This window comes from Manis javanica, chromosome 2 (genome assembly GCF_040802235.1).
Source record: "Manis javanica isolate MJ-LG chromosome 2, MJ_LKY, whole genome shotgun sequence".
NCBI classification, from domain to species: Eukaryota; Metazoa; Chordata; class Mammalia; order Pholidota; family Manidae; genus Manis; species Manis javanica.
Window position 1 is genome coordinate 192,651,698 of NC_133157.1, and position 15,746 is coordinate 192,667,443.

A 15,746-nucleotide genomic window follows, 5' to 3' on the forward strand; every position below is an offset into this window, starting at 1 on the left:
ATAACACTTAGCACAATTGCAAGGTTCCTGCATGTACAACACTGACCAAGGTTCTTGCATGTACAAAAAGTGACCAATTATTGACTTCCTAAAATAAGCCAAATTAGTTTATCTGTATATTGTTTCTAAAAATAGCTCTTGTTAAGCCAAGTCTGCAACTCTTATTTCTCTTAATTTTTGGTGGCTTATGAGAGGCAGTTTCCATGATCATGTGCCTTGTCTTCTCCAGTCACACATGGTTTTTTACTGTTCTTGTTTTTAATTTATCGAAGACCATTTACAGGAGTTAACATTTTCCTATGACTATCTCTGCAAATATCTATAAAATGATAGTGAGGAATAAGATCCCATAATCGGTCATTTCCAAATATTTGTTTCATTTCAGGAGTGGTCAATATGCCAGCACCCTTTTTTTCAAGATGCTTTTATCCCTAAAAAATAAAAATAGAAATAATCATTTCCATTCTGAATAACTGGGCTATATATAAATGGTTACTTGGGTGTTAAAAGACTATCTACAGAGAATGAATAATGTTTTACTTGAAGTCCCTTTGTCAGGTAGTATATTGTCAAAAATCAAACCCTAAATGTTTTTTAGTTTAGGGCAAAAATAAACAACAAAACTCCTCTAAATTGTCCAAGATCATATACTCTGAGTCTTTTTTTACTCCAGTTTTATTCACCCAAATGGCCTCTTGCAGTAAATAGGACTTTTTAGTTGTCTAGTTTCATCTAGTATTTTTGTTTTTCTCTGCAGGAAAAATTTTCAGCACACAGGAATTTGTCCCTCATGTTAAATGCATGAAACCAAATGATTACATCAACTTTTTGGGGGGTCATCACCCTTCAGCTTCTAGCTAACATGAGTTTTACTTTGGGAAGAGTTGGCCATTATCCACAGACACTTTTTCCCATCATATCTCTCTTATACAGATGAAGTAACATAAACCCTTTCATTTTCTCATCCATTCTATTTTTTATTTTTAAATTATTACCCTAGCTCTTTTTTAGGCTGTTGAGGGGTGTAGAGCCAGATAATACCAGAATCATCACGCCCACACTCCCTATGCAATGATGATGTTTCTGGAGTTGCTTTCAAGTAAAACTGAGGATCCAGGTTCAGTCCTTCCCTTTCTTGGTTCCTTTACAGACATTTGTTAGTTTAGGGCAAAAATCAGCACTGGGAACACTTGTCACCCATTAGTGTTCTAAGCCAAGTAAGTAGTTCTTTTTTGCTAAAACAAAAGAATGAGACAGATAGAAAATAGAAGTTTTCTTTTTGACTTTTGTAGATTGAATTTATTGCTCTGCAAAGCAAAAGAAATTGTCCAATGATGCTGCTGTAGCTTCTCTAAAACCAGAAAAATTACAGCACAAAAGAATTCTCTGTGTTGGAAAACAGTTTCTTGCCAATTTGGGGTTGTGCTGAGTATTCTTAGCAAATCAGCTTCCCCCTAGAAAGGCTCAGGAAACTAGCTGAACCCACACTGTAAGCAACACTGAGAACCAGCAGTAGAAAGAAAGAAGGAAAACATTCATAATATGCAGTTGCTGTTATTAACAGGTGGTGGGGGAAAGGAAATCTTTGCTTAGTAGTAGGTCAATTTAGTGTTCTAAGCATGTGATGATTACCAGGAACATGGCAGGAGGTGAGGGAAGCAGCCCACATTTGATTAATGAGCTCAGACAGCAAAGCAGTTTGTACCCACGTCCTGCAGTGTGTGCAAGAAGAGATTCAAGGGATTACTTTTAATTTATAAAGCCTTAGCTACCTCTGGCTCCATTTGCATGGCAACAGCAGATCAAAATTAATAGAGGATTTTTGTTTTCTAGCAGCAGCTCAGGGAATTTAAGCATCTCAGAGATCTATTTGTGGCTTTGTGTTACTTGGACTTCAGTTGCAAAAATATTCACAGTCCATTCCCATTTTCCAAGCTGAAGCTCTAGTCAGATGAAACAAATACAAATGATTTGGAAAAGTGTGTTTTGACAAATTCTAGGAATCACATGTTTTTCTTCCATATGCTTCTTCACCATATACTTCATTTATTCCTCCCCTCTTAAGCCAAGATTCAAGAAACAGTAAACCCTACTTGGTAACTCCATGTCCTTGTTTCCTTTTCATTCGATAATCCACTGATCTTCCTCACCAACACACAGAAACTAGTAAATATCACCAGTGACCAATGGAGTTTTTGGTCATTATCTTAATAGGATATTTTGCTTCTTCTGTTCATGTGGATTTCTCCTTTCTTGAAACTTTCTACTCCCCGCTTATGCAGTAACAATGCACAAATTGTATTTCTAGATCCACCTTTCTGTGAGCTCACACTTGAATACTCAATTTCCTGTTGGATATCTCTAGTCCCATGGACATCTTAACTTCTGCAAAAACAAAACAAACAAAAAAATCATCTTCTATCTTTCTCTTGCACATCCAATTTCAATAAATGCTACCAAAATTTATCCAATCATCCAAGCCAGAGGTCTTGGAAATTTGTTGAGGCTGCCTACCACCTTATTTGTCACCCTCTCCATCCTTGTTCCATACATACCTCTAAGGAAATGCAAATAAAACCATCAAGACTTGCTGATCCCACCTGCAAAATAGTTCTACTCTCTACTACCTCACTTTGGAAAACGATAATCAATAGATGTTAATGCTGATATAACACAGATTGAAATTGTGTTGAAATTATCTGAAAAATGATGTTAAAGCAGCTAGTATAAAAATGCTCCAGCAAGCAATCTTAATTTTTTTAATCTGTCAATTATGGAAAGAGATATATTGAAATCTGATATGATAGTGGATTTGTCAACACTGAATAAATTCCAGCTGGGTAACTGTAACTGTACACAACTGTAAAATCTATGGTAGTTCCTCAGCCTTTCCTTATTATGATTTTGACTCTTTTGAAGAGCACTGGTTAATTATTCTGTATTTTATCCCTTAAATTTTTCTGATGTTCTGTCATGATTAGACTGAGGCTGTACATTTTTGGCAAGAATACCACAGAACAGGTGTGCCTTTATTTCTCCCTTTGTGATTAATATGGGGGGAGGGTTACTTTGAGACTGTGCAAATATTCTGCCTCGCCTCAAACATTAGACCACAAATTTTAGTGCTGATTGATGGTTCTTGACTGTAACAGTTACTACTGTTGTGTTCTCATGATGATTTCCTATTCTTCTTATTTACTCAACATTTATTGATTAAATTCTTGTGTAGGGAAGAGCTGTTTCTTTCCCCTCATTTATTTATTATTTATTGAATAATGTTTTTATGTTAGTATGAGCTCATTTTTTTATTCTTTGAATTATAATCTAATTTTACTATTTGGGTTATGTTCCAATTGTAAGATCTAGCCATAGAAAGCTCTTTTAGACTAGCTCCTGTGTTTCTCAACATGACCCTCCTTCAACCTCGTATTTCCTTACTTTCTAGCACCATAAGATGCTCCATGCTCGTCTTGCATTTTCCATGTCTCAGTCCTGAAATCAAGCATTTCTTCCAGAAGCTCTGGTTCCTTATTGTGGAGAATGACATATAGAACCCAAGATTTGGGTGCTTGCTAAGCATAATCATTATTATTAGGGTGCTGTTGGTTCTAGGCCCTCTCAGTGGACAGAGCTTAGTTCACACACACACACACACACACACACACACACACACACACACACACTAACCCATGGATACATACAGAACGGTTATTTCTGTATCTATTTGAATACATACATTAAAAAACAATGAGCTCACACCAATGTCTCAAAGTATTTATTCTAGCCCTCCTTTTTTCCTTATTTGAAGCTTCTTTCTCCAATGGTGGGAAATCTGGTTCTCATCATCTAAAATATATTTACTTATTTACTGACCCTCATTATATACATAAAGTAGTTTTTAAATTGCCCATCCATACTTTGAGAAATATTTGCTAACTAAAATACTGGATTTGCATATAATTCTTTTTGTCTTTATCCAGTCAAAATTCTGTTTTGCAAAGCAACATAGATTAGTTATTTACTTTCCACCTCTCTCAGTATGGTTATGTTAACTTGTAATTCAGTTAGGTTTGTTTGTTATAGCTCATATTTTCTTTTGAGTTCCTCTCACATTCTGGGGGGGCATTTAGTATTTTGGGATTTTTCTTTTTTCTTTTTGGTTTACATATAATGAAATTTACTCTTTGTACAGTTTTTAGGTTTTGACAAGGTGTAGACTTTTAAGTCCACTACCACAGTCATGATACAAAACATTTTCTCACCCCCCAAAATCCTTCATAACAAAGTTATTTCAACAGCAGCAAATTAAAAAAAAAAAAAATTAACCATAAATAAGACAACTGAAAATTTTAACTCCATAGACATTTTTCAAGTTACAGAATTTTGTATTGGTTTATTTTGTGTTAATATTTTGTTCCTCAAATATCATATTATATTTTGTTTCACAATTTTGTAAGCCTCTACAGGGATATATTTTAAAATAACTTTTTTGAGGTATGTATAATTTATAAAAAATAAGTTGCACCTACTTAACGTATAAAATTATATGAGGAAGATGCAGAAGAGAAGAGTCAGAAAAGGTCAGAAGATCTGAAATGGGAGAGGTTTCAATCAGCTTTGAAGATGGAGAAAGAAAACTACAAGCCAAGGAATGTGAATGGCTTTAGAAACTGGGAATGACCTAAGTCAACAGCCAGCAAGGACCCAAGGTTATAGCAAGCAAAGAAACAGGGACCTCAGTGTTATAATTAAATTACTTAAAACTGAATTTTGATAATGTGAATGAAGTTACAAGAGAATTCATTCCCAGAGCCTCCAGAAAGGAATGCCTCTTGCCAATACCTGGTTTGGGCCTCATGACAGAGTGAGTTTTGAACAGTATCAACTATCATGGTGAAATCAAATGAGAAATCAAAAAATATCTTGGGACCACTGAAAATGGAAATAAAACATACCAAAGATTACGGACAGCAAAAACAGTTTAAGAGGGAAGTTTATAGTGATAAATGCCTACATTAAGAAAAAAGAAAGATCTTAAATAAACAACCTAACTGTATACCTCAAGGAACTAGAATTAGAGCACACTAAGACCAAAGTTAGAAGGAAGGAAGTAACAAAGATCAGAGCAGAAATGAATGAAATAGAGACTGAAAAAGACAATAGAATAAAATAATGAAACTAAGACCTGTTTTTTAAAAAGATAAAACAGATAAACTTTTAGCTAGATTTAACAAGAAAAAGAGAGGACTCAAATAAGTAAGATTATAAATGAAAGAAGAAACTTTCTGACACCACACAAATACAGAGGATCAAAAGAGACTAATATGAACAATTATACACAACAAATTGGGCAACCTGGAAGAAATGGATACATTCCTAGAAACACACAACCTAATAAGATCAAATGATTAAGAAATAGAATATATGAACAGTCCAATTACTAGTAAGGACATTGAATCAGTAATGGAAACTTCCCAACAAACAAAATACCAGGACCAGAGGGTCTCACTGGTGACTTCTATCAGATATTTAAAGAAGAGTTAATACCAATCTTTCTCAAAGTCTTCCAAAAATCAGAGGAGGAGGAGACAAGACTTTCAAACTCATTTATCAAGGCCAGTAACACCATTATACCAAAACCAGACAAGGACACTATAAAAAAACTATAGGCCAATATCTCTGAATAACAGATGCCAAAACCCTCAATGAAATATTAGTAAACCAAATTCAGCAGTACATTAAAAAAGTTCATGCACCATGATCAAGTGGGATTTACTCCAGGGATGCAAGGATGGTTCAACATCCACAAATAAATCAATGTGATACCACACATTAACAAAATGAAGGACAAAAATTATATCATGTCAGTAGGTGCAGAAGATTCATTTGACAAAACCCATCCTTTCATGATAAGAACTCTCAACAAATTAGGTAGAGACATTCAAACAAAATAGAATATACTTCAACATAACAAATATCATATATGACAGCCCACAGCTAACATCATACTCAATGGTAAAAGTTGAAAGCTTTTCCTCTAAGATCAGGAAGAAGACAAGGATGCCCATTCTACCCACTTTTATCCAGCATAGTACTAGAAATCCTACCTGGAACCATCAGGCAAGAAAAAAGAAGTGAAAGACATCCAAACTGGAAATAAAGAAGTAAAAGTGTCTCTATTTACAGATGATATATTTTACAGAAAATCCTAAAGACTCCACCAAAAAACTTAGAACTAACTAACAAATTCAGAGCTTGCAGGATACAAAATCAATATACACAATTCTGTTGCTTTTCTGTACAGCAATAATGAACTATCAAGAAGAGAAATTAATAAGACAATTCCATTTACAATTGCATTAAAAAGAATAAAATAATTAGGAATAAATTTAACCAGATAGGTGAAAGATTTTCATAATGTAAACTATAGGACATTAATGACAGGAATTGAAGAATATACAAATAAATGGAAAGATATTCTGTGCTCACGGATTAGAAGAATTAATGTTGTTAAAATTTCCATTCTATTCAAAGCAACCTACAGATTCAGAGCAATCCCTATCAAAATGCCAATGGTGTTTTTCACAGAAGTGGAACAAACAATCCTCAAATTTGTATGTAACCACAAAAGGCCCCAAATAATCAAAATAACCCTGATAAAAAACAAAGCTGGAGACACCACACTTCCTGATTTCAAACTATATTATAAAACTATAGTAATCAAAACAGCGTGGTATTGGCATGAAAACAGACATAGGTCAATAAAACAGAAAGCCTAGAAATAAACGTATGCATATATGGTTAATTAATTCACAATAAAAGAGCCAAGAATATACAATGGGGAAAGGATAGTTTCTTCAATAAATGGTTTGGGAAAACTGGACAGCCACATGCAAAAGAATGAAACTAAACCCCCATCTTATACAAAAAATCAACTGAAAATGTGTCAACGATTTACATTTAAGTCCTGAAACTGTAAAACTCTAATAAGAAAATGCAGATGTTAAGCTTATTGACATGGCTCTTGGAGATGATTTTTTTGGAGTTGGCATCAAAAGCAAAGGCAACAAAAGCAAAAATAAACAAATGGGACTATATCAAACTGAAAAGGTCTGCACAGCAAAGGAAACCATCAACAAAATGAAAAGGTAACTTGCTAAATGGGAGAAAATATTTGCTAATCACATATCAGATAAGGGATTACTATCCAAGACACATAAAATTCACACAAATCAGTACCAGAAAAAAACAAAAAACAAAAAACTGATTAAAAAATGGGCAGAGGACCTGAATATACATTTTCCAAAGAAGACATACAAATTTCCAGTAAGTACACGGAAAGGTCCTCAACATCATTAATCAGGGAAGTGCAAACCCAAACCATAATGTGATCTCACCTCACACCTGTTAGCATGGCTGTCTTCAAAAAGACAAAGAGACAGCAAGTTTTGGTGACATCGTGAAGAAAAGGAAATCCTTGTGCATTGTTGATGGGGATGAAATTGGTACAGCCACTATGGAAAACAGTATGAAGTTCCTCAAAAAATTGAAAATGGAATTACCATATAATCCAGCAATTACACTTTTGCATACATACCTAAAGGAAATTATAATATTATATTGAAGGGATATTTTCAGTCTCATGTTCCTCGCAGCATTATTTACAATAGCCAAGATACAGAAACAACCGAAGTGCCATCAATGGATGAACAGATAAAGAAGATGTGGGGTATGTGTGTGCATGCGTGTGTGTGTGTGTGTGTGTGTGTGTGTGTGTAATTATTCAGCCAGAGAAGGAATACTGCTTTTTGTGCTGGAGATCGACCCTGAGTAGATTATGCTAAGGGAAATAAGCCATACTTATTTGGCTTAAGTCATATCTTAAACAAGTAGATGCAGAAGAAATGGGCAATATGACAAGAGAAAGATAAAAGCAGCATGGATTCACTTACATGTGAAATTTTTAAAAAGTCAGACTCATAAAAACAGAGAGTAGAAAAGTGATTGCCAAGTCTAGGAGGTAGGGGAATTAAGGAGAGGTTGGTAAAAGGACACAAATTTTTGAATCTGAGAATCTAATGTATAACATGGTGATGATAGTTGTAAAATTGAAATTTTCTAAGAAAGCAGAACTTAAATATTCTCACCCCTACCCAAAAAGTTAAATGTGACAATGATGAATGAACATGTAACATGTATCAAAATCATCATGTTGTACTCATTAAATATCTTTAAATTCTATTTGTCTATTTTACCTCCCATAAGGCTGAAAAATATAAATACAAATTTTAAAAGTAAATAAAGAGAAAGAAGTCACTTTAAAAATATCATGAAGACTAAATTACTACTGGATTGGTAATTAGAATGTAACTAGCCATCTTAGTAAGGGCTTTGTAGTAGGTTGAAGAAAGAAGCCAGGTAGCAGTGTAAGAAGAGTAAAATGAAAAACAAGAAAGTAGAAATAGCAGTAATTCTCTATTTCTTTTGGAAGATTTACTTGGTAAGAAAGGAATGACATGAGGAGATAGATTAAAGTGGGTATAAGATTTTATTGGAAAACTAATTTTCTGGTCCAGCTTTTAAAATATTTAAGTTGTTTTACATATAATTTTCCATCCAATGAAACTATGAAAAGGAAAACTATTAAAATTGAAATAATTTATATTTTAGACAAGGAATGTGTAATTTTTCTTCTGGCAACATTTAATCCCTTATCTATCATTACTTAATATCAATCCAACATACATAATAGTTTCCCTCTAATAAATGGGAATAGGCATTCCCAATTATGCATAGTTGCTATTTTGTATTTTGTTTCCCACTGGCATTGCTCTATTGCTTCATACTACCTTAGTGTTTCAGTAAATGCCAAAGCTTTGGAAATCCTTTTTCAAATATAAAGACTAAAGGAATGCGTTAGATAAAGGCCATACATATACTCTTTCCCATTATCTGTCCTTTAAAAAAGCCTATACATTACTACTGGTTTATAGTAAAAAGTAAACAAGTAGATGCAGAAGAAATGGGCAATATGACTTAAGTCACTGCCTACTTAACTTTTATAAGTTTGGCTTTTTACATTTTCAACAAGAAAATTTCATTAATTTCAGTCTGTTTTTATATGTATCTTATATTTTTATTTTTACATTTTTCTATGAACCCTTTTTAAAACTGTTAGGAATAGCTATTCTAATCAAATAAAATTTCTGGTTTAAACCAAGACAGAAATAAAGTAGATGAGAATTACCAAAGCTATATCACGTATTCATACACATCCCACTGTCTGAATTCTCAGCCAGATCAGTTATATAAACAGTTGAAAGTGAAGAAAAGGAGGATTTATGGGGGTTTGTCTTGGATGACCTGCGATGATGCAGTGAGTCCCAGCTCCACTCCTGGGGGGATAGATGGGTTACAGGGGTTGTTGGAGGTGGAGGAGTGTCACCTTCACCATAAGCAGAGTGAGAAGTTAGTTTTTAGTGCAAACAAGCACATACTTATCTGATTGCCCTTTGTCCTAGTTTTTTCCGCTCAGGGAATTTGATCTGGAGCCTATGGAAGAGGAATTACTTTTTCCACTTCATCAAGACGACCATGGGAATAGAGAAATGATGCTGAACACAAATGATAATGAAAGGAGATCAGAATGAAGTCAGCCACTTCAGGAGTGGCAGCCTGTGGGCCAAGAGCTCCTTATGTCACCTCCAAGAACTAAAGAGAAGAAGGGTATTAACATCCAACGTAGAAGTGTTACTGATTGGTAACCCAAGGAGTCTGTCTATTGCCTGAAGCTCAAGCAGCTAAAGACGTCATTGGTGAGCAGGAGAACCTCACTAAGGAGAACATATGAGCCTGCGCAGAAGACTTCCTGGGAACTAGCAGAGGACGGGAGATGTTATTGTTGCTGTGATCTAGAGAAACATACTCACCATTATTGCAAAGCTTGATGTTTAGATGTTGCTCATGCCTTTCCAACTGAAAGATGCTTTTTCACGTGTCCCTCTCAAGTGAAAGCTTTAATCAGTTAACAAGCATTTAACGAATCACCAATGAATGGACTAGACTCCCCAGGAGATCATGAAAAATAAACCACGTTTCAGTTCCAAACAGGAAATGAAAGGCCAAGAGAGGGATTGTGTGCTTTACCCAATGTGTTGAAGAACCAAGACTGAAGTCCTGCATGCTGCTCCTTAGTCCAGGACTCCTTCAGGTCTGTGTGATGGTTTTCTACTATAGCTCAGGACCTAAAGAAAGTGTCTTCCCCATAGCCAGGCCCAGCTCCTTGGTAGAGGTGCTTTGTTAGTGAGGTTGAGCAAGCCCTTTCCTTCCACACACACACTCAGAGAGAACCCACCAATCTGAGTTGCATGGAAACCCCAAACAATACCCATCTGTCCATGCTTCAGGATGACCCAGGGTCTCTCCTTAGATTGGATTTAACCCTGTATTTTTAACAGATCCCCTTCACACACCTCCCATAGTCCCAAAGAGACCAAGACAAAAAAATTAACATACATTTCTACAAATTTAACTCATTCAAAAGGATTGTTAAATCTCTTCAGATTTGTTTTTCTCATAGCAAGTATAAAAATTAACATCTGAAATGAATATAAAAATCTTTCAAATCTTTTACCTGTCAGTTCTCTAAGAAAGAAATTTTCTTCCTTTATTCACTTCATTTCTCTGGGTGTTTTCTTACTATAAAGTGATAGAGATTAGATTAATAAATGTCCGATGCTCTTTTTAGCAATAAAAATGTAATAACTATACACTAAAACATTTCTTCATCCCACTTGATCCCCATTGTTTTTTGTTTTTTTCTTATGGTTTCTCTTTTGCTTTTCCTAGAAAGCTCTGCTCTTTCTTACTTAAGTCACATACACAGTGGACACTCATTAATCATGTGATCTTTTCCCCAGTTGAGTTCATTAAGATCAAAGAGTCCTGCATTTTCTAGGAGCTTTAAGTATCATCTGTTTCCCAGATTTAAAAAAATACTGCAACCAAAAATATGAAATAAGCTGTCCAAGGTTATACACCTAGAATTGGAGGTGTGGATCTAGAATTTGATCACAGTACTGGGGATTCAGGACACTTCTCAGTATAACCAGCTTTTCCTCTTCCGGTGAAGAAAGGAAAATGTAAGACTCCTCTTTCAAAACACTTATTTTGAGTATGTTTTTCTCCCAAATAGAGGCAATAATATCCATCATTACATATGCTCTGTTTAATGTGACTTTGACACCCTGTTCCCCACCTAGAGGCAGAGTCACCCACCCCTTGAATCAGGGCCAGCTCGTAACTGATTCAACCAACAGAATACGGTGGATGTGGCATTGTGTGGCTAAAGGGCTGAGTCATAACAGTGCTACAGCTTCTGGGTTCACAGGCACCCTTGAGCTGGGAGCTTTGTGCTACTGTTTAAGAAGTCTGACCACCCTGAAACTGCCATGTTCCAAGGAAGCCAGGTCACATGGGGAAGCCACATGGGGGTGCTCTGGTCAGCCGCCCTAGTTTTCTATCAACCCAGCCTAGAAGCCACAGATGTGGGAAAAGGAGCCTCTTCATGATGTCAGCCCCCAGCTATGGAGTCTTCTCACACATTGTGGATGGGTATCAAGCCATTTGCACAGGGTCCTGACTAAAGTTCTGACTCATACAATCCATGAGAATCATAAAATGGTCCTTGTTTTAAGCCACGACATTTGGCGGAGTTTATCACACAGCCCTAGTAACCAGATAAAACAAGAATAAGAGATTCACAGAACTCTTTAGCTATGGCATATAATATTTTTAGACTGTTAACCCAGGTGTTACCTGATCATCTCTCCAGATCAGCAATGACAATGGCTGCTCTTTGTACCGCAGATGTAGATTTATAGAGGACATCTGCTTTTCATTTTGAGGTGCTCCCACAAGGATTCAAAGTGAATTTCATGTATGCCACTTAACCTGTATTTCAAATCAGATCATAACAAACATATCCTTCATATTTTATCAGATCATAACAAACATATCCTTCATATTTTAAACAGTATGCCATGTAACCTAATACTGGAAAAATCTCAAACCACTTTTATTTACTTTTGAAAATTAGTTACATTTCTTCTCTCCCTACTTGTTTCATTTGACTGACTCCCTCTCTGTATCTAAGAATGAGATCTTCCCAGATATATGATTATACCAGTCATTCGTTTATTGTCTCTGAGTTCCAAATATCCCCTTTTATGCTCCTCTCTGATATTGTGGGCTAGGGCCCTGCGAACTGCACTTCCAAACTGTTTGCCATCTGCCTTCATTTATGTAATGCTAAAAGCAAGGTTTCTGAGCCTCAGCACTATTGATATTTTAGGCTGGATAATTTTTTTCCAGTTTTATTGCCCTGTTTATTGTATATAGTATAATGATTTGACTTACATATATTGTAAAATGATTACCACTATAAATCTTTAATTAACATCCACCATCTCATACAGATACCAAAAACAAGAAAAGAAAAAAATGGTTTTTTGCTTGTGATTAGAACTCTTAGGATCTTCTGACTTAACGATTTTCAAATATACTGTACAGCGATGTTAGCTCTACTCTTCATGTTGTACATGTTGTGAATTACATCCCTATGTTTATTTATCTTATAACTGGAAGTTTATACCTTTGACCACCTTTATTAAATTCCCCCTCCCACCACCTCCACTCCCTCCACCTCTGCTAACAACAAATCCAATCTCTTTGTTCTATGAGCTTTGTGCTTGTTGCTTGTTGTGCTTAGATAGCACATGTAAGTGAGAGCATACAGTATTTGTCTTTTCTGGCTGACTTATTTCACTTAGTATAATGCTCTCAAGTTTTATCCCTGTTGTCACAAATGGCACAAATTCCTTCTTTTCTGGCTGAATAGTACTCCATTGTCTATGTACATAAATCACAACTTCTTCATCCTTGGTCCCTCAGTGGACACTTAGGTTGCTTTCATATCTTGGCTGCTGGAAACAATGCAGCTGTGAACATGGGGGAGACATCTACTCCTCACATGGTGTTTTCATTTCCTGTGGACGTATTCCCAGATATGCAATTGCTGGATCATATGGTGGTTCTATATTCAGTTTTTTGAGGAACCTCCATACCATGTTTCATAGGGGATGTACCAGTTTACAATCCCACCAACAGTGTAGGAGGGTTCCCCTTTCTCCACATCCTCACCAACATTTGTTATCTCATCTTTTTTTACAATAGCCACTCTAAGAGTGAAGTGATATCTCATTGTGGTTCATGTAATTAACCATTTCTGATCATTAGTGATGTTGAATACCTTTTCATGTGCCCATTAGAAATTCCTATATCTTCTTTGGACAAATATATTCAGGTCCTTTGCCCATTTTTAAATTGAATTATTTGTCTTTTTCCTATTTAGTTGTTTAAGTTCTTTCTATATTTTGCATATTAACCCCTTATTCCTTCCCATTCCGTATGTCTTCATTTCATTTTGTTGATTATTTATTTTGTTAGGCAAAACCTTCTTAGTTTGACAGTTCCACTGTTTGTTTTCAATTTTGTTGCTTTTGAATAAATCACACATCCAAAAAATCACTGACAAGTCCCATGTCAAGGGTTTTTTTTTCCTATGTTCTCTTCTATAAGTTTAATGGTTGTCAGTCTTACATTTAAGTCTTTAATTCATTTTGAGTTAATTTTTATAAGTGGTATAAGGTAGGGGTCTAGTTTCATTCTTTTACTTATCAGTATCCAATTTCCCAGCACCATTTATTGAGGAGACTGTCTGAGTATTCTTGGCTCCCTTGTCAAACATTATTTGACCATTTATACATGGATTTATTTCTGGGCTCTTGATTCTGTTCCATGGGTCTGTGTGTCAGATTTTATGCCAGTACTATAGGAGTTTAATTACAATAACTTTATAAAGGAGCTTGAAATAAGGAAGTGTGATGCCTCCTGCTTTGTTTCTCTTTCTCAGGACTGCTTTGGCTATTCAGGCCTGGTCTTTTGTGGTTCTGTATAAATTTTAGGATTACCTTTTCTCTGTCTTTAAAAAATGCCCTTGGAATCTTGACAGGTTTTGCATTGATTCTAGAAATGATTTTCAGTAATATAGAGATTTTAACAATATTACTTCTTCCAATTCATGAACATGGGTTATCTTTCCATTTATTTGTGTCTTCTTTGACTTCTTTTACCAATGTCTTACAGTTTTTTATGTGGAGATCTTTTACCTCCTGGGTTAAATTTATTCCTAAGTATTTTATTGGTTTTGATGCCATTATAAATGAGATCATTTTATTTATTTGTCAGATAATTTACTGCTAGTGTATAGAAATAATATTTACTTTTGTATGTTAATTTTATATCCTGCAACTTTACTGAATTTGTTGATTAGTAGTCTTTTTAGTGGAGTCTTTAGGATTTTCTATGTATGGAGAATCATGCCATCTGCAAATAGAGGTAATTTTACTTCTTTTCCAATTCTGATAATTTTACTTATTTTTCTTACCTGATTTCCCTGGCTAGGACTTCCAGTACTATGTTAAACAGGAGTAGTGAGAATGGGCACCCTTGTCTTTTTCCTAATCTTGGAGGAAAAGCTTTCAACCTGTCACTATTGAGTATGATACTAGCTGTGAACTTGTCACATATGGCCTTTGTTATGTTGAGGTACATTCTTTCCATATCTAATTTGTTGGGAGTTTTTTTTTATCATGCATAGATATTGAATTTTGTTAAATGCTTTTTCTGCATCTATTGAGCTGACCATATGGGTTTTTTTGTTTCATTTTATTAATGTAATGTATCACATTTATTGACTGGCATGTGTTGAACCATCTTTGCATCCCAGGGATCAATCCCACTTGATTATGGTGAATGATCCTTTTAATGTGCTGCTGAATTCAGTTAGTTAGCATTTTATTGAGAATTTTTGCATATATATTCATCAGGGATATTGACCTATAGTTTTCTTTTCTTATAGTGTCATTTTCTGGCTTTGTAAAATGAGTTTGGGAGTGCACCTTCCTGGAGCCACTGACTGCTCTGGAGCTGGTTGACTCTGCCTGCTGTTTCACTACTTGAGTATTGCTGAGCTACACAGCTTCCAGGTGTTCTTAGCAGGCTTTTTGGCCAGGTGGGGCCAGGAGCTACACCCAGCAGTGGGTCTCGGCCTGTGACTCAGCTCCTGGGCAGGAGCAGACCAGGCTCCAGGACCTGCAGGGCTCATTACTTTGAGATGCAGATCAAGCTGATCTTCACCTACCAAGTTACCTGGTCAGACTGTACCACCCTCTTAGCTCTACATATAAATAAACCTTGCTGGAACTACAACTTGGAAACTGCAGGTAAGAACTTGGTCTTGCAAGATCTGAGGGCTGGTTGTTGCATACCCTTCTTGCTTTCTCCATCACACTCGGATTCCCAGGGGTCAAGTCTTCCATACTCCCCACAGTCCCTGTGAGGTGAGACCAGAGCGGAGTTCACTGCACTGCTGGGGGGCTGGATTCTCTCCACCCACCGGGGGAGCCAGAGGCTCAGGGAGGCCCCTCAGGTAGCACTGCTCAGGCCTGGGGAGAGCATGTGCTGAAGCTCCCCGGATCCTTCTAATAGAGTCTGTCTTGGTCTCTGTGATGCAGGGGATGCTTCAGCCTCTCCTCTGTGTTTTAAGATTTTCTCAGGGTTGTCTTGTCCATGTTGTTTCACTTGTGAGGAAAGAAAAGTCAGGAACAACCTATGTCACCATCATG

The 15,746-nt window shown here is 36.0% G+C and overlaps 1 long non-coding RNA gene across 1 annotated transcript; it reads right to left on the minus strand.

Moving 5' to 3' along the window:
- Positions 1–1,987: 1,987 nt before the first annotated feature.
- Positions 1,988–11,947, minus strand: LOC140845431 (uncharacterized). Its single transcript, XR_012124194.1, has 3 exons — positions 11,818–11,947; positions 10,634–10,698; positions 1,988–2,385 (listed from the first exon to the last, which is right to left on the minus strand). It is a non-coding gene; the product is annotated as an uncharacterized lncRNA (long non-coding RNA).
- Between the last annotated feature and the right edge of the window lie 3,799 nt (positions 11,948–15,746).